This window comes from Triturus cristatus, chromosome 4_1, assembly GCF_964204655.1.
Source record: "Triturus cristatus chromosome 4_1, aTriCri1.1, whole genome shotgun sequence".
NCBI lineage: Eukaryota > Metazoa > Chordata > Amphibia > Caudata > Salamandridae > Triturus > Triturus cristatus.
In genome coordinates this window covers 120,761,814-120,784,184 of record NC_140585.1, presented here as the reverse complement: position 1 = coordinate 120,784,184, position 22,371 = coordinate 120,761,814, and the positions used below count along the sequence as shown (strand labels likewise).

Below are 22,371 nucleotides of genomic sequence, written 5' to 3'. Positions count from 1 at the left end.
AAAGCATCCACTCCACTTCTAAATCTAGCCCCTAGAGTTGAGCAGAAGCATAAGATTCCCCACTGCTTCATTCCATTTTCCATTAGATTATAGATGTAAATTGTTTTTGATGGTATGGTCTGTGCAGATTGAAATATTCAGAGCATATTCTGACTTTTAGTTAACACATCTGTAAGCAATTTGTCCATCACTGAATTCAACGTTTATCTCAATCGTAATAGACAAGGATAATGACAAATATAGTTTACAATGTTATTAAGTACATCATTTTATTTAATTGTGCGAATAAAAGGAATCGTCTCCCCGTCGGGGAATTGAACCCCGGTCTCCCGCGTGACAGGCGGGGATACTGACCACTATACTAACGAGGACATATTGGCTTCAGTTCAACAGTGCTCACCTCCATGAGGTTAGGGCATGCCCTCAATGAATTCACAGTATTGTAATAGGCAGCTTTGCTTCTTTTGGTTAGGAGAAGCAATCTTTTTTCATAAATGATTACAAATCAGAAATTCCTAGCCAAAAATAATCTGCTTTAATAAGAAATGATTGATTAAAATAAATACCTATTTATCGATCTGTCTATCTATCTTTCTATCTATCTATGTATATGTATATATATATATATATATATATATACAATCAGCTCACTTTACCATTTGCAGCTTATAACCATTTACCACCAGGGGTCACTACTAACAAAAAGCATCCACTCCACTTCTAAATCTAGCCCCTAGAGTTGAGCAGAAGCATAAGATTCCCCACTGCTTCATTCCATTTCCATTAGATTATAGATGTAAATTGTTTTTGATGGTATGGTCTGTGCAGATTGAAATATTCAGAGCATATTCTGACTTTTAGTTAACACATCTGTAAGCAATTTGGCCATCACTGAATTCAACGTTTATCTCAATCGTAATAGACAAGGATAATGACAAATATAGTTTACAATGTTATTAAGTACATCTTTTTATTTAATAGTGTGAATAAAAGGAATCGTCTCCCCGTCGGGGAATTGAACCCCGGTCTCCCGCGTGACAGGCGGGGATACTGACCACTATACTAACGAGGACATATTGGCTTCAGTTCAACAGTGCTCACCTCCATGAGGTTAGGGCATGCCCTCAATCAATTCACAGTATTGTAATAGGCAGCTTTGCTTCTTTTGGTTAGGAGAAGCAATCTTTTTTTATAAATGATTACAAATCAGAAATTCCTAGCCAAAAATAATCTGCTTTAATAAGAAATGATTGATTAAAATAAATACCTATTTATCGATCTGTCTATCTATCTTTCTATCTATCTATGTATATGTATATATATATATATATATATATATATATATATATATACAATCAGCTCACTTTAACATTTGCAGCTTATAACCATTTACCACCAGGGGTCACTACTAACAAAAAGCATCCACTCCACTTCTAAATCCAGCCCCTAGAGTTGAGCAGAAGCATAAGATTCCCCACTGCTTCATTCCATTTTCCATTAGATTACAGATGTAAATTGTTTTTGATGGTATGGTCTGTGCAGATTGAAATATTCAGAGCATATTCTGACTTTTAGTTAACACATCTGTAAGCAATTTGGCCATCACTGAATTCAACGTTTATCTCAATCGTAATAGAGAAGGATAATGACAAATATAGTTTACAATGTTATTAAGTACATCATTTTATTTAATTGTGTGAATAAAAGGAATCGTCTCCCCGTCGGGGAATTGAACCCCGGTCTCCCGCGTGACAGGCGGGGATACTGACCACTATACTAACGAGGACATATTGGCTTCAGTTCAACAGTGCTCACCTCCATGAGGTTAGGGCATGCCCTCAATCAATTCACAGTATTGTAATAGGCAGCTTTGCTTCCTTTGGTTAGGAGAAGCAATCTTTTTTCATAAATGATTACAAATCAGAAATTCCTAGCCAAAAATAATCTGCTTTAATAAGAAATGATTGATTAAAATAAATACCTATCTATCGATCTGTCTATCTATCTTTCTATCTATCTATGTATATATATATATATATATATATATATACAATCAGCTCACTTTACCATTTGCAGCTTATAACCATTTACCACCAGGGGTCACTACTAACAAAAAGCATCCACTCCACTTCTAAATCTAGCCCCTAGAGTTGAGCAGAAGCATAAGATTCCCCACTGCTTCATTCCATTTCCATTAGATTATAGATGTAAATTGTTTTTGATGGTATGGTCTGTGCAGATTGAAATATTCAGAGCATATTCTGACTTTTAGTTAACACATCTGTAAGCAATTTGGCCATCACTGAATTCAACGTTTATCTCAATCGTAATAGACAAGGATAATGACAAATATAGTTTACAATGTTATTAAGTACATCATTTTATTTAATTGTGTGAATAAAAGGAATCGTCTCCCCGTCGGGGAATTGAACCCCGGTCTCCCACGTGACAGGCGGGGATACTGACCACTATACTAACGAGGACATATTGGCTTCAGTTCAACAGTGCTCACCTCCATGAGGTTAGGGCATGCCCTCAATCAATTCACAGTATTGTAATAGGCAGCTTTGCTTCTTTTGGTTAGGAGAAGCAATCTTTTTTCATAAATGATTACAAATCAGAAATTCCTAGCCAAAAATAATCTGCTTTAATAAGAAATGATTGATTAAAATAAATACCTATTTATCGATCTGTCTATCTATCTTTCTATCTATCTATGTATATATATATATATATATATATATATATACAATCAGCTCACTTTACCATTTGCAGCTTATAACCATTTACCACCAGGGGTCACTACTAACAAAAAGCATCCACTCCACTTCTAAATCTAGCCCCTAGAGTTGAGCAGAAGCATAAGATTCCCCACTGCTTCATTCCATTTCCATTAGATTATAGATGTAAATTGTTTTTGATGGTATGGTCTGTGCAGATTGAAATATTCAGAGCATATTCTGACTTTTAGTTAACACATCTGTAAGCAATTTGTCCATCACTGAATTCAACGTTTATCTCAATCGTAATAGACAAGGATAATGACAAATATAGTTTACAATGTTATTAAGTACATCATTTTATTTAATTGTGCGAATAAAAGGAATCGTCTCCCCGTCGGGGAATTGAACCCCGGTCTCCCGCGTGACAGGCGGGGATACTGACCACTATACTAACGAGGACATATTGGCTTCAGTTCAACAGTGCTCACCTCCATGAGGTTAGGGCATGCCCTCAATGAATTCACAGTATTGTAATAGGCAGCTTTGCTTCTTTTGGTTAGGAGAAGCAATCTTTTTTCATAAATGATTACAAATCAGAAATTCCTAGCCAAAAATAATCTGCTTTAATAAGAAATGATTGATTAAAATAAATACCTATTTATCGATCTGTCTATCTATCTTTCTATCTATCTATGTATATATATATATATATATATATATATATATACAATCAGCTCACTTTACCATTTGCAGCTTATAACCATTTACCACCAGGGGTCACTACTAACAAAAAGCATCCACTCCACTTCTAAATCTAGCCCCTAGAGTTGAGCAGAAGCATAAGATTCCCCACTGCTTCATTCCATTTCCATTAGATTATAGATGTAAATTGTTTTTGATGGTATGGTCTGTGCAGATTGAAATATTCAGAGCATATTCTGACTTTTAGTTAACACATCTGTAAGCAATTTGTCCATCACTGAATTCAACGTTTATCTCAATCGTAATAGACAAGGATAATGACAAATATAGTTTACAATGTTATTAAGTACATCATTTTATTTAATTGTGCGAATAAAAGGAATCGTCTCCCCGTCGGGGAATTGAACCCCGGTCTCCCGCGTGACAGGCGGGGATACTGACCACTATACTAACGAGGACATATTGGCTTCAGTTCAACAGTGCTCACCTCCATGAGGTTAGGGCATGCCCTCAATGAATTCACAGTATTGTAATAGGCAGCTTTGCTTCTTTTGGTTAGGAGAAGCAATCTTTTTTCATAAATGATTACAAATCAGAAATTCCTAGCCAAAAATAATCTGCTTTAATAAGAAATGATTGATTAAAATAAATACCTATTTATCGATCTGTCTATCTATCTTTCTATCTATCTATGTATATGTATATATATATATATATATATATATATATACAATCAGCTCACTTTACCATTTGCAGCTTATAACCATTTACCACCAGGGGTCACTACTAACAAAAAGCATCCACTCCACTTCTAAATCTAGCCCCTAGAGTTGAGCAGAAGCATAAGATTCCCCACTGCTTCATTCCATTTCCATTAGATTATAGATGTAAATTGTTTTTGATGGTATGGTCTGTGCAGATTGAAATATTCAGAGCATATTCTGACTTTTAGTTAACACATCTGTAAGCAATTTGGCCATCACTGAATTCAACGTTTATCTCAATCGTAATAGACAAGGATAATGACAAATATAGTTTACAATGTTATTAAGTACATCATTTTATTTAATTGTGTGAATAAAAGGAATCGTCTCCCCGTCGGGGAATTGAACCCCGGTCTCCCGCGTGACAGGCGGGGATACTGACCACTATACTAACGAGGACATATTGGCTTCAGTTCAACAGTGCTCACCTCCATGAGGTTAGGGCATGCCCTCAATCAATTCACAGTATTGTAATAGGCAGCTTTGCTTCTTTTGGTTAGGAGAAGCAATCTTTTTTCATAAATGATTACAAATCAGAAATTCCTAGCCAAAAATAATCTGCTTTAATAAGAAATGATTGATTAAAATAAATACCTATTTATCGATCTGTCTATCTATCTTTCTATCTATCTATGTATATGTATATATATATATATATATATATATATATATATACAATCAGCTCACTTTAACATTTGCAGCTTATAACCATTTACCACCAGGGGTCACTACTAACAAAAAGCATCCACTCCACTTCTAAATCCAGCCCCTAGAGTTGAGCAGAAGCATAAGATTCCCCACTGCTTCATTCCATTTTCCATTAGATTACAGATGTAAATTGTTTCTGATGGTATGGTCTGTGCAGATTGAAATATTCAGAGCATATTCTGACTTTTAGTTAACACATCTGTAAGCAATTTGGCCATCACTGAATTCAACGTTTATCTCAATCGTAATAGAGAAGGATAATGACAAATATAGTTTACAATGTTATTAAGTACATCATTTTATTTAATTGTGTGAATAAAAGGAATCGTCTACCCGTCGGGGAATTGAACCCCGGTCTCCCGCGTGACAGGCGGGGATACTGACCACTATACTAACGAGGACATATTGGCTTCAGTTCAACAGTGCTCACCTCCATGAGGTTAGGGCATGCCCTCAATCAATTCACAGTATTGTAATAGGCAGCTTTGCTTCTTTTGGTTAGGAGAAGCAATCTTTTTTCATAAATGATTACAAATCAGAAATTCCTAGCCAAAAATAATCTGCTTTAATAAGAAATGATTGATTAAAATAAATACCTATTTATCGATCTGTCTATCTATCTTTCTATCTATCTATGTATATGTATATATATATATATATATATATATATATATATATACAATCAGCTCACTTTAACATTTGCAGCTTATAACCATTTACCACCAGGGGTCACTACTAACAAAAAGCATCCACTCCACTTCTAAATCCAGCCCCTAGAGTTGAGCAGAAGCATAAGATTCCCCACTGCTTCATTCCATTTTCCATTAGATTACAGATGTAAATTGTTTTTGATGGTATGGTCTGTGCAGATTGAAATATTCAGAGCATATTCTGACTTTTAGTTAACACATCTGTAAGCAATTTGGCCATCACTGAATTCAACGTTTATCTCAATCGTAATAGAGAAGGATAATGACAAATATAGTTTACAATGTTATTAAGTACATCATTTTATTTAATTGTGTGAATAAAAGGAATCGTCTCCCCGTCGGGGAATTGAACCCCGGTCTCCCGCGTGACAGGCGGGGATACTGACCACTATACTAACGAGGACATATTGGCTTCAGTTCAACAGTGCTCACCTCCATGAGGTTAGGGCATGCCCTCAATCAATTCACAGTATTGTAATAGGCAGCTTTGCTTCCTTTGGTTAGGAGAAGCAATCTTTTTTCATAAATGATTACAAATCAGAAATTCCTAGCCAAAAATAATCTGCTTTAATAAGAAATGATTGATTAAAATAAATACCTATCTATCGATCTGTCTATCTATCTTTCTATCTATCTATGTATATATATATATATATATATATATATATATACAATCAGCTCACTTTACCATTTGCAGCTTATAACCATTTACCACCAGGGGTCACTACTAACAAAAAGCATCCACTCCACTTCTAAATCTAGCCCCTAGAGTTGAGCAGAAGCATAAGATTCCCCACTGCTTCATTCCATTTCCATTAGATTATAGATGTAAATTGTTTTTGATGGTATGGTCTGTGCAGATTGAAATATTCAGAGCATATTCTGACTTTTAGTTAACACATCTGTAAGCAATTTGGCCATCACTGAATTCAACGTTTATCTCAATCGTAATAGACAAGGATAATGACAAATATAGTTTACAATGTTATTAAGTACATCATTTTATTTAATTGTGTGAATAAAAGGAATCGTCTCCCCGTCGGGGAATTGAACCCCGGTCTCCCGCGTGACAGGCGGGGATACTGACCACTATACTAACGAGGACATATTGGCTTCAGTTCAACAGTGCTCACCTCCATGAGGTTAGGGCATGCCCTCAATCAATTCACAGTATTGTAATAGGCAGCTTTGCTTCTTTTGGTTAGGAGAAGCAATCTTTTTTCATAAATGATTACAAATCAGAAATTCCTAGCCAAAAATAATCTGCTTTAATAAGAAATGATTGATTAAAATAAATACCTATTTATCGATCTGTCTATCTATCTTTCTATCTATCTATGTATATGTATATATATATATATATATATATATATATATATATATATATATATATACAATCAGCTCACTTTAACATTTGCAGCTTATAACCATTTACCACCAGGGGTCACTACTAACAAAAAGCATCCACTCCACTTCTAAATCCAGCCCCTAGAGTTGAGCAGAAGCATAAGATTCCCCACTGCTTCATTCCATTTTCCATTAGATTACAGATGTAAATTGTTTTTGATGGTATGGTCTGTGCAGATTGAAATATTCAGAGCATATTCTGACTTTTAGTTAACACATCTGTAAGCAATTTGGCCATCACTGAATTCAACGTTTATCTCAATCGTAATAGAGAAGGATAATGACAAATATAGTTTACAATGTTATTAAGTACATCATTTTATTTAATTGTGTGAATAAAAGGAATCGTCTACCCGTCGGGGAATTGAACCCCGGTCTCCCGCGTGACAGGCGGGGATACTGACCACTATACTAACGAGGACATATTGGCTTCAGTTCAACAGTGCTCACCTCCATGAGGTTAGGGCATGCCCTCAATCAATTCACAGTATTGTAATAGGCAGCTTTGCTTCTTTTGGTTAGGAGAAGCAATCTTTTTTCATAAATGATTACAAATCAGAAATTCCTAGCCAAAAATAATCTGCTTTAATAAGAAATGATTGATTAAAATAAATACCTATTTATCGATCTGTCTATCTATCTTTCTATCTATCTATGTATATGTATATATATATATATATATATATATATATATATATATATATATACAATCAGCTCACTTTAACATTTGCAGCTTATAACCATTTACCACCAGGGGTCACTACTAACAAAAAGCATCCACTCCACTTCTAAATCCAGCCCCTAGAGTTGAGCAGAAGCATAAGATTCCCCACTGCTTCATTCCATTTTCCATTAGATTACAGATGTAAATTGTTTTTGATGGTATGGTCTGTGCAGATTGAAATATTCAGAGCATATTCTGACTTTTAGTTAACACATCTGTAAGCAATTTGGCCATCACTGAATTCAACGTTTATCTCAATCGTAATAGACAAGGATAATGACAAATATAGTTTACAATGTTATTAAGTACATCATTTTATTTAATTGTGTGAATAAAAGGAATCGTCTCCCCGTCGGGGAATTGAACCCCGGTCTCCCACGTGACAGGCGGGGATACTGACCACTATACTAACGAGGACATATTGGCTTCAGTTCAACAGTGCTCACCTCCATGAGGTTAGGGCATGCCCTCAATCAATTCACAGTATTGTAATAGGCAGCTTTGCTTCTTTTGGTTAGGAGAAGCAATCTTTTTTCATAAATGATTACAAATCAGAAATTCCTAGCCAAAAATAATCTGCTTTAATAAGAAATGATTGATTAAAATAAATACCTATTTATCGATCTGTCTATCTATCTTTCTATCTATCTATGTATATATATATATATATATATATATATATACAATCAGCTCACTTTACCATTTGCAGCTTATAACCATTTACCACCAGGGGTCACTACTAACAAAAAGCATCCACTCCACTTCTAAATCTAGCCCCTAGAGTTGAGCAGAAGCATAAGATTCCCCACTGCTTCATTCCATTTCCATTAGATTATAGATGTAAATTGTTTTTGATGGTATGGTCTGTGCAGATTGAAATATTCAGAGCATATTCTGACTTTTAGTTAACACATCTGTAAGCAATTTGTCCATCACTGAATTCAACGTTTATCTCAATCGTAATAGACAAGGATAATGACAAATATAGTTTACAATGTTATTAAGTACATCATTTTATTTAATTGTGCGAATAAAAGGAATCGTCTCCCCGTCGGGGAATTGAACCCCGGTCTCCCGCGTGACAGGCGGGGATACTGACCACTATACTAACGAGGACATATTGGCTTCAGTTCAACAGTGCTCACCTCCATGAGGTTAGGGCATGCCCTCAATGAATTCACAGTATTGTAATAGGCAGCTTTGCTTCTTTTGGTTAGGAGAAGCAATCTTTTTTCATAAATGATTACAAATCAGAAATTCCTAGCCAAAAATAATCTGCTTTAATAAGAAATGATTGATTAAAATAAATACCTATTTATCGATCTGTCTATCTATCTTTCTATCTATCTATGTATATATATATATATATATATATATATATATACAATCAGCTCACTTTACCATTTGCAGCTTATAACCATTTACCACCAGGGGTCACTACTAACAAAAAGCATCCACTCCACTTCTAAATCTAGCCCCTAGAGTTGAGCAGAAGCATAAGATTCCCCACTGCTTCATTCCATTTCCATTAGATTATAGATGTAAATTGTTTTTGATGGTATGGTCTGTGCAGATTGAAATATTCAGAGCATATTCTGACTTTTAGTTAACACATCTGTAAGCAATTTGTCCATCACTGAATTCAACGTTTATCTCAATCGTAATAGACAAGGATAATGACAAATATAGTTTACAATGTTATTAAGTACATCATTTTATTTAATTGTGCGAATAAAAGGAATCGTCTCCCCGTCGGGGAATTGAACCCCGGTCTCCCGCGTGACAGGCGGGGATACTGACCACTATACTAACGAGGACATATTGGCTTCAGTTCAACAGTGCTCACCTCCATGAGGTTAGGGCATGCCCTCAATGAATTCACAGTATTGTAATAGGCAGCTTTGCTTCTTTTGGTTAGGAGAAGCAATCTTTTTTCATAAATGATTACAAATCAGAAATTCCTAGCCAAAAATAATCTGCTTTAATAAGAAATGATTGATTAAAATAAATACCTATTTATCGATCTGTCTATCTATCTTTCTATCTATCTATGTATATGTATATATATATATATATATATATATATATACAATCAGCTCACTTTACCATTTGCAGCTTATAACCATTTACCACCAGGGGTCACTACTAACAAAAAGCATCCACTCCACTTCTAAATCTAGCCCCTAGAGTTGAGCAGAAGCATAAGATTCCCCACTGCTTCATTCCATTTCCATTAGATTATAGATGTAAATTGTTTTTGATGGTATGGTCTGTGCAGATTGAAATATTCAGAGCATATTCTGACTTTTAGTTAACACATCTGTAAGCAATTTGGCCATCACTGAATTCAACGTTTATCTCAATCGTAATAGACAAGGATAATGACAAATATAGTTTACAATGTTATTAAGTACATCATTTTATTTAATTGTGTGAATAAAAGGAATCGTCTCCCCGTCGGGGAATTGAACCCCGGTCTCCCGCGTGACAGGCGGGGATACTGACCACTATACTAACGAGGACATATTGGCTTCAGTTCAACAGTGCTCACCTCCATGAGGTTAGGGCATGCCCTCAATCAATTCACAGTATTGTAATAGGCAGCTTTGCTTCTTTTGGTTAGGAGAAGCAATCTTTTTTCATAAATGATTACAAATCAGAAATTCCTAGCCAAAAATAATCTGCTTTAATAAGAAATGATTGATTAAAATAAATACCTATTTATCGATCTGTCTATCTATCTTTCTATCTATCTATGTATATGTATATATATATATATATATATATATATATATATACAATCAGCTCACTTTAACATTTGCAGCTTATAACCATTTACCACCAGGGGTCACTACTAACAAAAAGCATCCACTCCACTTCTAAATCCAGCCCCTAGAGTTGAGCAGAAGCATAAGATTCCCCACTGCTTCATTCCATTTTCCATTAGATTACAGATGTAAATTGTTTCTGATGGTATGGTCTGTGCAGATTGAAATATTCAGAGCATATTCTGACTTTTAGTTAACACATCTGTAAGCAATTTGGCCATCACTGAATTCAACGTTTATCTCAATCGTAATAGAGAAGGATAATGACAAATATAGTTTACAATGTTATTAAGTACATCATTTTATTTAATTGTGTGAATAAAAGGAATCGTCTACCCGTCGGGGAATTGAACCCCGGTCTCCCGCGTGACAGGCAGGGATACTGACCACTATACTAACGAGGACATATTGGCTTCAGTTCAACAGTGCTCACCTCCATGAGGTTAGGGCATGCCCTCAATCAATTCACAGTATTGTAATAGGCAGCTTTGCTTCTTTTGGTTAGGAGAAGCAATCTTTTTTCATAAATGATTACAAATCAGAAATTCCTAGCCAAAAATAATCTGCTTTAATAAGAAATGATTGATTAAAATAAATACCTATTTATCGATCTGTCTATCTATCTTTCTATCTATCTATGTATATGTATATATATATATATATATATATATATATATATATATACAATCAGCTCACTTTAACATTTGCAGCTTATAACCATTTACCACCAGGGGTCACTACTAACAAAAAGCATCCACTCCACTTCTAAATCCAGCCCCTAGAGTTGAGCAGAAGCATAAGATTCCCCACTGCTTCATTCCATTTTCCATTAGATTACAGATGTAAATTGTTTTTGATGGTATGGTCTGTGCAGATTGAAATATTCAGAGCATATTCTGACTTTTAGTTAACACATCTGTAAGCAATTTGGCCATCACTGAATTCAACGTTTATCTCAATCGTAATAGAGAAGGATAATGACAAATATAGTTTACAATGTTATTAAGTACATCATTTTATTTAATTGTGTGAATAAAAGGAATCGTCTCCCCGTCGGGGAATTGAACCCCGGTCTCCCGCGTGACAGGCGGGGATACTGACCACTATACTAACGAGGACATATTGGCTTCAGTTCAACAGTGCTCACCTCCATGAGGTTAGGGCATGCCCTCAATCAATTCACAGTATTGTAATAGGCAGCTTTGCTTCCTTTGGTTAGGAGAAGCAATCTTTTTTCATAAATGATTACAAATCAGAAATTCCTAGCCAAAAATAATCTGCTTTAATAAGAAATGATTGATTAAAATAAATACCTATCTATCGATCTGTCTATCTATCTTTCTATCTATCTATGTATATATATATATATATATATATATATATATACAATCAGCTCACTTTACCATTTGCAGCTTATAACCATTTACCACCAGGGGTCACTACTAACAAAAAGCATCCACTCCACTTCTAAATCTAGCCCCTAGAGTTGAGCAGAAGCATAAGATTCCCCACTGCTTCATTCCATTTCCATTAGATTATAGATGTAAATTGTTTTTGATGGTATGGTCTGTGCAGATTGAAATATTCAGAGCATATTCTGACTTTTAGTTAACACATCTGTAAGCAATTTGGCCATCACTGAATTCAACGTTTATCTCAATCGTAATAGACAAGGATAATGACAAATATAGTTTACAATGTTATTAAGTACATCATTTTATTTAATTGTGTGAATAAAAGGAATCGTCTCCCCGTCGGGGAATTGAACCCCGGTCTCCCGCGTGACAGGCGGGGATACTGACCACTATACTAACGAGGACATATTGGCTTCAGTTCAACAGTGCTCACCTCCATGAGGTTAGGGCATGCCCTCAATCAATTCACAGTATTGTAATAGGCAGCTTTGCTTCTTTTGGTTAGGAGAAGCAATCTTTTTTCATAAATGATTACAAATCAGAAATTCCTAGCCAAAAATAATCTGCTTTAATAAGAAATGATTGATTAAAATAAATACCTATTTATCGATCTGTCTATCTATCTTTCTATCTATCTATGTATATGTATATATATATATATATATATATATATATATATATATATATATATACAATCAGCTCACTTTAACATTTGCAGCTTATAACCATTTACCACCAGGGGTCACTACTAACAAAAAGCATCCACTCCACTTCTAAATCCAGCCCCTAGAGTTGAGCAGAAGCATAAGATTCCCCACTGCTTCATTCCATTTTCCATTAGATTACAGATGTAAATTGTTTTTGATGGTATGGTCTGTGCAGATTGAAATATTCAGAGCATATTCTGACTTTTAGTTAACACATCTGTAAGCAATTTGGCCATCACTGAATTCAACGTTTATCTCAATCGTAATAGAGAAGGATAATGACAAATATAGTTTACAATGTTATTAAGTACATCATTTTATTTAATTGTGTGAATAAAAGGAATCGTCTACCCGTCGGGGAATTGAACCCCGGTCTCCCGCGTGACAGGCGGGGATACTGACCACTATACTAACGAGGACATATTGGCTTCAGTTCAACAGTGCTCACCTCCATGAGGTTAGGGCATGCCCTCAATCAATTCACAGTATTGTAATAGGCAGCTTTGCTTCTTTTGGTTAGGAGAAGCAATCTTTTTTCATAAATGATTACAAATCAGAAATTCCTAGCCAAAAATAATCTGCTTTAATAAGAAATGATTGATTAAAATAAATACCTATTTATCGATCTGTCTATCTATCTTTCTATCTATCTATGTATATGTATATATATATATATATATATATATATATATATATATATATATACAATCAGCTCACTTTAACATTTGCAGCTTATAACCATTTACCACCAGGGGTCACTACTAACAAAAAGCATCCACTCCACTTCTAAATCCAGCCCCTAGAGTTGAGCAGAAGCATAAGATTCCCCACTGCTTCATTCCATTTTCCATTAGATTACAGATGTAAATTGTTTTTGATGGTATGGTCTGTGCAGATTGAAATATTCAGAGCATATTCTGACTTTTAGTTAACACATCTGTAAGCAATTTGGCCATCACTGAATTCAACGTTTATCTCAATCGTAATAGAGAAGGATAATGACAAATATAGTTTACAATGTTATTAAGTACATCATTTTATTTAATTGTGTGAATAAAAGGAATCGTCTCCCCGTCGGGGAATTGAACCCCGGTCTCCCGCGTGACAGGCGGGGATACTGACCACTATACTAACGAGGACATATTGGCTTCAGTTCAACAGTGCTCACCTCCATGAGGTTAGGGCATGCCCTCAATCAATTCACAGTATTGTAATAGGCAGCTTTGCTTCCTTTGGTTAGGAGAAGCAATCTTTTTTCATAAATGATTACAAATCAGAAATTCCTAGCCAAAAATAATCTGCTTTAATAAGAAATGATTGATTAAAATAAATACCTATCTATCGATCTGTCTATCTATCTTTCTATCTATCTATGTATATATATATATATATATATATATATATATACAATCAGCTCACTTTACCATTTGCAGCTTATAACCATTTACCACCAGGGGTCACTACTAACAAAAAGCATCCACTCCACTTCTAAATCTAGCCCCTAGAGTTGAGCAGAAGCATAAGATTCCCCACTGCTTCATTCCATTTCCATTAGATTATAGATGTAAATTGTTTTTGATGGTATGGTCTGTGCAGATTGAAATATTCAGAGCATATTCTGACTTTTAGTTAGCACATCTGTAAGCAATTTGGCCATCACTGAATTCAACGTTTATCTCAATCGTAATAGACAAGGATAATGACAAATATAGTTTACAATGTTATTAAGTACATCATTTTATTTAATTGTGTGAATAAAAGGAATCGTCTCCCCGTCGGGGAATTGAACCCCGGTCTCCCGCGTGACAGGCGGGGATACTGACCACTATACTAACGAGGACATATTGGCTTCAGTTCAACAGTGCTCACCTCCATGAGGTTAGGGCATGCCCTCAATCAATTCACAGTATTGTAATAGGCAGCTTTGCTTCTTTTGGTTAGGAGAAGCAATCTTTTTTCATAAATGATTACAAATCAGAAATTCCTAGCCAAAAATAATCTGCTTTAATAAGAAATGATTGATTAAAATAAATACCTATTTATCGATCTGTCTATCTATCTTTCTATCTATCTATGTATATGTATATATATATATATATATATATATATATATATATATATATACAATCAGCTCACTTTAACATTTGCAGCTTATAACCATTTACCACCAGGGGTCACTACTAACAAAAAGCATCCACTCCACTTCTAAATCCAGCCCCTAGAGTTGAGCAGAAGCATAAGATTCCCCACTGCTTCATTCCATTTTCCATTAGATTACAGATGTAAATTGTTTTTGATGGTATGGTCTGTGCAGATTGAAATATTCAGAGCATATTCTGACTTTTAGTTAACACATCTGTAAGCAATTTGGCCATCACTGAATTCAACGTTTATCTCAATCGTAATAGAGAAGGATAATGACAAATATAGTTTACAATGTTATTAAGTACATCATTTTATTTAATTGTGTGAATAAAAGGAATCGTCTACCCGTCGGGGAATTGAACCCCGGTCTCCCGCGTGCCAGGCGGGGATACTGACCACTATACTAACGAGGACATATTGGCTTCAGTTCAACAGTGCTCACCTCCATGAGGTTAGGGCATGCCCTCAATCAATTCACAGTATTGTAATAGGCAGCTTTGCTTCTTTTGGTTAGGAGAAGCAATCTTTTTTCATAAATGATTACAAATCAGAAATTCCTAGCCAAAAATAATCTGCTTTAATAAGAAATGATTGATTAAAATAAATACCTATTTATCGATCTGTCTATCTATCTTTCTATCTATCTATGTATATGTATATATATATATATATATATATATATATATATATATATATACAATCAGCTCACTTTAACATTTGCAGCTTATAACCATTTACCACCAGGGGTCACTACTAACAAAAAGCATCCACTCCACTTCTAAATCCAGCCCCTAGAGTTGAGCAGAAGCATAAGATTCCCCACTGCTTCATTCCATTTTCCATTAGATTACAGATGTAAATTGTTTTTGATGGTATGGTCTGTGCAGATTGAAATATTCAGAGCATATTCTGACTTTTAGTTAACACATCTGTAAGCAATTTGGCCATCACTGAATTCAACGTTTATCTCAATCGTAATAGAGAAGGATAATGACAAATATAGTTTACAATGTTATTAAGTACATCATTTTATTTAATTGTGTGAATAAAAGGAATAGTCTCCCCGTCGGGGAATTGAACCCCGGTCTCCCGCGTGACAGGCGGGGATACTGACCACTATACTAACGAGGACATATTGGCTTCAGTTCAACAGTGCTCACCTCCATGAGGTTAGGGCATGCCCTCAATCAATTCACAGTATTGTAATAGGCAGCTTTGCTTCCTTTGGTTAGGAGAAGCAATCTTTTTTCATAAATGATTACAAATCAGAAATTCCTAGCCAAAAATAATCTGCTTTAATAAGAAATGATTGATTAAAATAAATACCTATCTATCGATCTGTCTATCTATCTTTCTATCTATCTATGTATATATATATATATATATATATATATATACAATCAGCTCACTTTACCATTTGCAGCTTATAACCATTTACCACCAGGGGTCACTACTAACAAAAAGCATCCACTCCACTTCTAAATCTAGCCCCTAGAGTTGAGCAGAAGCATAAGATTCCCCACTGCTTCATTCCATTTCCATTAGATTATAGATGTAAATTGTTTTTGATGGTATGGTCTGTGCAGATTGAAATATTCAGAGCATATTCTGACTTTTAGTTAACACATCTGTAAGCAATTTGGCCATCACTGAATTCAACGTTTATCTCAATCGTAATAGACAAGGATAATGACAAATATAGTTTACAATGTTATTAAGTACATCATTTTATTTAATTGTGTGAATAAAAGGAATCGTCTCCCCGTCGGGGAATTGAACCCCGGTCTCCCACGTGACAGGCGGGGATACTGACCACTATACTAACGAGGACATATTGGCTTCAGTTCAACAGTGCTCACCTCCATGAGGTTAGGGCATGCCCTCAATGAATTCACAGTATTGTAATAGGCAGCTTTGCTTCTTTTGGTTAGGAGAAGCAATCTTTTTTCATAAATGATTACAAATCAGAAATTCCTAGCCAAAAATAATCTGCTTTAATAAGAAATGATTGATTAAAATAAATACCTATTTATCGATCTGTCTATCTATCTTTCTATCTATCTATGTATATGTATATATATATATATATATATATATACAATCAGCTCACTTTACCATTTGCAGCTTATAACCATTTACCACCAGGGGTCACTACTAACAAAAAGCATCCACTCCACTTCTAAATCTAGCCCCTAGAGTTGAGCAGAAGCATAAGATTCCCCACTGCTTCATTCCATTTCCATTAGATTATAGATGTAAATTGTTTTTGATGGTATGGTCTGTGCAGATTGAAATATTCAGAGCATATTCTGACTTTTAGTTAACACATCTGTAAGCAATTTGGCCATCACTGAATTCAACGTTTATCTCAATCGTAATAGACAAGGATAATGACAAATATAGTTTACAATGTTATTAAGTACATCATTTTATTTAATTGTGTGAATAAAAGGAATCGTCTCCCCGTCGGGGAATAGAACCCCGGTCTCCCGTGTGACAGGCAGGGATACAGACCACTATACTAACGAGGACATATTGGCTTCAGTTCAACAGTGCTCACCTCCATGAGGTTAGGGCATGCCCTCAATCAATTCACAGTATTGTAATAGGCAGCTTTGCTTCTTTTGGTTAGGAGAAGCAATCTTTTTTCATAAATGATTACAAATCAGAAATTCCTAGCCAAAAATAATCTGCTTTAATAAGAAATGATTGATTAAAATAAATACCTATCTATCGATCTGTCTATCTATCTTTCTATCTATCTATGTATATGTATATATATATATATATATATATATACAATCAGCTCACTTTACCATTTGCAGCTTATAACCACTTACCACCAGGGGTCACTACTAACAAAAAGCATCCACTCCACTTCTAAATCTAGCCCCTAGAGTTGAGCAGAAGCATAAGATTCCCCACTGCTTCATTCCATTTTCCATTAGATTATAGATGTAAATTGTTTTTGATGGTATGGTCTGTGCAGATTGAAATATTCAGAGCATATTCTGACTTTTAGTTAACACATCTGTAAGCAATTTGTCCATCACTGAATTCAACGTTTATCTCAATCGTAATAGACAAGGATAATGACAAATATAGTTTACAATGTTATTAAGTACATCATTTTATTTAATTGTGCGAATAAAAGGAATCGTCTCCCCGTCGGGGAATTGAACCCCGGTCTCCCGCGTGACAGGCGGGGATACTGACCACTATACTAACGAGGACATATTGGCTTCAGTTCAACAGTGCTCACCTCCATGAGGTTAGGGCATGCCCTCAATGAATTCACAGTATTGTAATGGGCAGCTTTGCTTCTTTTGGTTAGGAGAAGCAATCTTTTTTCATAAATGATTACAAATCAGAAATTCCTAGCCAAAAATAATCTGCTTTAATAAGAAATGATTGATTAAAATAAATACCTATTTATCGATCTGTCTATCTATCTTTCTATCTATCTATGTATATGTATATATATATATATATATATATATATATACAATCAGCTCACTTTACCATTTGCAGCTTATAACCATTTACCACCAGGGGTCACTACTAACAAAAAGTATCCACTCCACTTCTAAATCTAGCCCCTAGAGTTGAGCAGAAGCATAAGATTCCCCACTGCTTCATTCCATTTCCATTAGATTATAGATGTAAATTGTTTTTGATGGTATGGTCTGTGCAGATTGAAATATTCAGAGCATATTCTGACTTTTAGTTAACACATCTGTAAGCAATTTGGCCATCACTGAATTCAACGTTTATCTCAATCGTAATAGACAAGGATAATGACAAATATAGTTTACAATGTTATTAAGTACATCATTTTATTTAATTGTGTGAATAAAAGGAATCGTCTCCCCGTCGGGGAATTGAACCCCGGTCTCCCGCGTGACAGGCGGGGATACTGACCACTATACTAACGAGGACATATTGGCTTCAGTTCAACAGTGCTCACCTCCATGAGGTTAGGGCATGCCCTCAATCAATTCACAGTATTGTAATAGGCAGCTTTGCTTCTTTTGGTTAGGAGAAGCAATCTTTTTTCATAAATGATTACAAATCAGAAATTCCTAGCCAAAAATAATCTGCTTTAATAAGAAATGATTGATTAAAATAAATACCTATTTATCGATCTGTCTATCTATCTTTCTATCTATCTATGTATATGTATATATATATATATATATATATATATATATATATATACAATCAGCTCACTTTAACATTTGCAGCTTATAACCATTTACCACCAGGGGTCACTACTAACAAAAAGCATCCACTCCACTTCTAAATCCAGCCCCTAGAGTTGAGCAGAAGCATAAGATTCCCCACTGCTTCATTCCATTTTCCATTAGATTACAGATGTAAATTGTTTTTGATGGTATGGTCTGTGCAGATTGAAATATTCAGAGCATATTCTGACTTTTAGTTAACACATCTGTAAGCAATTTGGCCATCACTGAATTCAACGTTTATCTCAATCGTAATAGAGAAGGATAATGACAAATATAGTTTACAATGTTATTAAGTACATCATTTTATTTAATTGTGTGAATAAAAGGAATCGTCTACCCGTCGGGGAATTGAACCCCGGTCTCCCGCGTGCCAGGCGGGGATACTGACCACTATACTAACGAGGACATATTGGCTTCAGTTCAACAGTGCTCACCTCCATGAGGTTAGGGCATGCCCTCAATCAATTCACAGTATTGTAATAGGCAGCTTTGCTTCTTTTGGTTAGGAGAAGCAATCTTTTTTCATAAATGATTACAAATCAGAAATTCCTAGCCAAAAATAATCTGCTTTAATAAGAAATGATTGATTAAAATAAATACCTATTTATCGATCTGTCTATCTATCTTTCTATCTATCTATGTATATGTATATATATATATATATATATATATATATATATATATATATACAATCAGCTCACTTTAACATTTGCAGCTTATAACCATTTACCACCAGGGGTCACTACTAACAAAAAGCATCCACTCCACTTCTAAATCCAGCCCCTAGAGTTGAGCAGAAGCATAAGATTCCCCACTGCTTCATTCCATTTTCCATTAGATTACAGATGTAAATTGTTTTTGATGGTATGGTCTGTGCAGATTGAAATATTCAGAGCATATTCTGACTTTTAGTTAACACATCTGTAAGCAATTTGGCCATCACTGAATTCAACGTTTATCTCAATCGTAATAGAGAAGGATAATGACAAATATAGTTTACAATGTTATTAAGTACATCATTTTATTTAATTGTGTGAATAAAAGGAATAGTCTCCCCGTCGGGGAATTGAACCCCGGTCTCCCGCGTGACAGGCGGGGATACTGACCACTATACTAACGAGGACATATTGGCTTCAGTTCAACAGTGCTCACCTCCATGAGGTTAGGGCATGCCCTCAATCAATTCACAGTATTGTAATAGGCAGCTTTGCTTCCTTTGGTTAGGAGAAGCAATCTTTTTTCATAAATGATTACAAATCAGAAATTCCTAGCCAAAAATAATCTGCTTTAATAAGAAATGATTGATTAAAATAAATACCTATCTATCGATCTGTCTATCTATCTTTCTATCTATCTATGTATATATATATATATATATATATATATATACAATCAGCTCACTTTACCATTTGCAGCTTATAACCATTTACCACCAGGGGTCACTACTAACAAAAAGCATCCACTCCACTTCTAAATCTAGCCCCTAGAGTTGAGCAGAAGCATAAGATTCCCCACTGCTTCATTCCATTTCCATTAGATTATAGATGTAAATTGTTTTTGATGGTATGGTCTGTGCAGATTGAAATATTCAGAGCATATTCTGACTTTTAGTTAACACATCTGTAAGCAATTTGGCCATCACTGAATTCAACGTTTATCTCAATCGTAATAGACAAGGATAATGACAAATATAGTTTACAATGTTATTAAGTACATCATTTTATTTAATTGTGTGAATAAAAGGAATCGTCTCCCCGTCGGGGAATTGAACCCCGGTCTCCCACGTGACAGGCGGGGATACTGACCACTATACTAACGAGGACATATTGGCTTCAGTTCAACAGTGCTCACCTCCATGAGGTTAGGGCATGCCCTCAATGAATTCACAGTATTGTAATAGGCAGCTTTGCTTCTTTTGGTTAGGAGAAGCAATCTTTTTTCATAAATGATTACAAATCAGAAATTCCTAGCCAAAAATAATCTGCTTTAATAAGAAATGATTGATTAAAATAAATACCTATTTATCGATCTGTCTATCTATCTTTCTATCTATCTATGTATATGTATATATATATATATATATATATATACAATCAGCTCACTTTACCATTTGCAGCTTATAACCATTTACCACCAGGGGTCACTACTAACAAAAAGCATCCACTCCACTTCTAAATCTAGCCCCTAGAGTTGAGCAGAAGCATAAGATTCCCCACTGCTTCATTCCATTTCCATTAGATTATAGATGTAAATTGTTTTTGATGGTATGGTCTGTGCAGATTGAAATATTCAGAGCATATTCTGACTTTTAGTTAACACATCTGTAAGCAATTTGGCCATCACTGAATTCAACGTTTATCTCAATCGTAATAGACAAGGATAATGACAAATATAGTTTACAATGTTATTAAGTACATCATTTTATTTAATTGTGTGAATAAAAGGAATCGTCTCCCCGTCGGGGAATAGAACCCCGGTCTCCCGTGTGACAGGCAGGGATACAGACCACTATACTAACGAGGACATATTGGCTTCAGTTCAACAGTGCTCACCTCCATGAGGTTAGGGCATGCCCTCAATCAATTCACAGTATTGTAATAGGCAGCTTTGCTTCTTTTGGTTAGGAGAAGCAATCTTTTTTCATAAATGATTACAAATCAGAAATTCCTAGCCAAAAATAATCTGCTTTAATAAGAAATGATTGATTAAAATAAATACCTATCTATCGATCTGTCTATCTATCTTTCTATCTATCTATGTATATGTATATATATATATATATATATATATACAATCAGCTCACTTTACCATTTGCAGCTTATAACCACTTACCACCAGGGGTCACTACTAACAAAAAGCATCCACTCCACTTCTAAATCTAGCCCCTAGAGTTGAGCAGAAGCATAAGATTCCCCACTGCTTCATTCCATTTTCCATTAGATTATAGATGTAAATTGTTTTTGATGGTATGGTCTGTGCAGATTGAAATATTCAGAGCATATTCTGACTTTTAGTTAACACATCTGTAAGCAATTTGTCCATCACTGAATTCAACGTTTATCTCAATCGTAATAGACAAGGATAATGACAAATATAGTTTACAATGTTATTAAGTACATCATTTTATTTAATTGTGCGAATAAAAGGAATCTTCTCCCCGTCGGGGAATTGAACCCCGGTCTCCCGCGTGACAGGCGGGGATACTGACCACTATACTAACGAGGACATATTGGCTTCAGTTCAACAGTGCTCACCTCCATGAGGTTAGGGCATGCCCTCAATGAATTCACA

At 35.0% G+C, this 22,371-nt stretch overlaps 22 non-coding genes across 22 annotated transcripts; all 22 read right to left on the bottom strand.

Annotated features, from left to right (window-relative positions):
- Positions 1-299: 299 nt before the first annotated feature.
- On the bottom strand, positions 300-371 carry TRNAD-GUC (transfer RNA aspartic acid (anticodon GUC)). Its single transcript has one exon. It is a non-coding gene; the product is annotated as a tRNA-Asp (tRNA).
- Positions 372-1,000: 629 nt separating this feature from the next.
- TRNAD-GUC (transfer RNA aspartic acid (anticodon GUC)) lies at positions 1,001-1,072 on the bottom strand. The gene has a single exon. It is a non-coding gene; the product is annotated as a tRNA-Asp (tRNA).
- A 642-nt stretch (positions 1,073-1,714) lies between these two features.
- On the bottom strand, positions 1,715-1,786 carry TRNAD-GUC (transfer RNA aspartic acid (anticodon GUC)). The gene has a single exon. It is a non-coding gene; the product is annotated as a tRNA-Asp (tRNA).
- A 1,324-nt stretch (positions 1,787-3,110) lies between these two features.
- TRNAD-GUC (transfer RNA aspartic acid (anticodon GUC)) lies at positions 3,111-3,182 on the bottom strand. Its single transcript has one exon. It is a non-coding gene; the product is annotated as a tRNA-Asp (tRNA).
- A 629-nt stretch (positions 3,183-3,811) lies between these two features.
- TRNAD-GUC (transfer RNA aspartic acid (anticodon GUC)) lies at positions 3,812-3,883 on the bottom strand. Its single transcript has one exon. It is a non-coding gene; the product is annotated as a tRNA-Asp (tRNA).
- Positions 3,884-4,516: 633 nt separating this feature from the next.
- On the bottom strand, positions 4,517-4,588 carry TRNAD-GUC (transfer RNA aspartic acid (anticodon GUC)). Its single transcript has one exon. It is a non-coding gene; the product is annotated as a tRNA-Asp (tRNA).
- Positions 4,589-5,938: 1,350 nt separating this feature from the next.
- TRNAD-GUC (transfer RNA aspartic acid (anticodon GUC)) lies at positions 5,939-6,010 on the bottom strand. The gene has a single exon. It is a non-coding gene; the product is annotated as a tRNA-Asp (tRNA).
- Positions 6,011-6,639: 629 nt separating this feature from the next.
- Positions 6,640-6,711, bottom strand: TRNAD-GUC (transfer RNA aspartic acid (anticodon GUC)). The gene has a single exon. It is a non-coding gene; the product is annotated as a tRNA-Asp (tRNA).
- Positions 6,712-8,782: 2,071 nt separating this feature from the next.
- On the bottom strand, positions 8,783-8,854 carry TRNAD-GUC (transfer RNA aspartic acid (anticodon GUC)). The gene has a single exon. It is a non-coding gene; the product is annotated as a tRNA-Asp (tRNA).
- A 629-nt stretch (positions 8,855-9,483) lies between these two features.
- On the bottom strand, positions 9,484-9,555 carry TRNAD-GUC (transfer RNA aspartic acid (anticodon GUC)). Its single transcript has one exon. It is a non-coding gene; the product is annotated as a tRNA-Asp (tRNA).
- Positions 9,556-10,188: 633 nt separating this feature from the next.
- Positions 10,189-10,260, bottom strand: TRNAD-GUC (transfer RNA aspartic acid (anticodon GUC)). The gene has a single exon. It is a non-coding gene; the product is annotated as a tRNA-Asp (tRNA).
- Positions 10,261-11,612: 1,352 nt separating this feature from the next.
- Positions 11,613-11,684, bottom strand: TRNAD-GUC (transfer RNA aspartic acid (anticodon GUC)). Its single transcript has one exon. It is a non-coding gene; the product is annotated as a tRNA-Asp (tRNA).
- Positions 11,685-12,313: 629 nt separating this feature from the next.
- On the bottom strand, positions 12,314-12,385 carry TRNAD-GUC (transfer RNA aspartic acid (anticodon GUC)). Its single transcript has one exon. It is a non-coding gene; the product is annotated as a tRNA-Asp (tRNA).
- A 1,370-nt stretch (positions 12,386-13,755) lies between these two features.
- On the bottom strand, positions 13,756-13,827 carry TRNAD-GUC (transfer RNA aspartic acid (anticodon GUC)). The gene has a single exon. It is a non-coding gene; the product is annotated as a tRNA-Asp (tRNA).
- Positions 13,828-14,456: 629 nt separating this feature from the next.
- Positions 14,457-14,528, bottom strand: TRNAD-GUC (transfer RNA aspartic acid (anticodon GUC)). The gene has a single exon. It is a non-coding gene; the product is annotated as a tRNA-Asp (tRNA).
- Positions 14,529-15,174: 646 nt separating this feature from the next.
- TRNAA-GGC (transfer RNA alanine (anticodon GGC)) lies at positions 15,175-15,246 on the bottom strand. Its single transcript has one exon. It is a non-coding gene; the product is annotated as a tRNA-Ala (tRNA).
- Positions 15,247-15,892: 646 nt separating this feature from the next.
- On the bottom strand, positions 15,893-15,964 carry TRNAD-GUC (transfer RNA aspartic acid (anticodon GUC)). The gene has a single exon. It is a non-coding gene; the product is annotated as a tRNA-Asp (tRNA).
- Positions 15,965-17,994: 2,030 nt separating this feature from the next.
- Positions 17,995-18,066, bottom strand: TRNAD-GUC (transfer RNA aspartic acid (anticodon GUC)). The gene has a single exon. It is a non-coding gene; the product is annotated as a tRNA-Asp (tRNA).
- Positions 18,067-18,699: 633 nt separating this feature from the next.
- TRNAD-GUC (transfer RNA aspartic acid (anticodon GUC)) lies at positions 18,700-18,771 on the bottom strand. The gene has a single exon. It is a non-coding gene; the product is annotated as a tRNA-Asp (tRNA).
- A 642-nt stretch (positions 18,772-19,413) lies between these two features.
- On the bottom strand, positions 19,414-19,485 carry TRNAA-GGC (transfer RNA alanine (anticodon GGC)). The gene has a single exon. It is a non-coding gene; the product is annotated as a tRNA-Ala (tRNA).
- Positions 19,486-20,131: 646 nt separating this feature from the next.
- TRNAD-GUC (transfer RNA aspartic acid (anticodon GUC)) lies at positions 20,132-20,203 on the bottom strand. Its single transcript has one exon. It is a non-coding gene; the product is annotated as a tRNA-Asp (tRNA).
- Positions 20,204-22,233: 2,030 nt separating this feature from the next.
- On the bottom strand, positions 22,234-22,305 carry TRNAD-GUC (transfer RNA aspartic acid (anticodon GUC)). Its single transcript has one exon. It is a non-coding gene; the product is annotated as a tRNA-Asp (tRNA).
- Between the last annotated feature and the right edge of the window lie 66 nt (positions 22,306-22,371).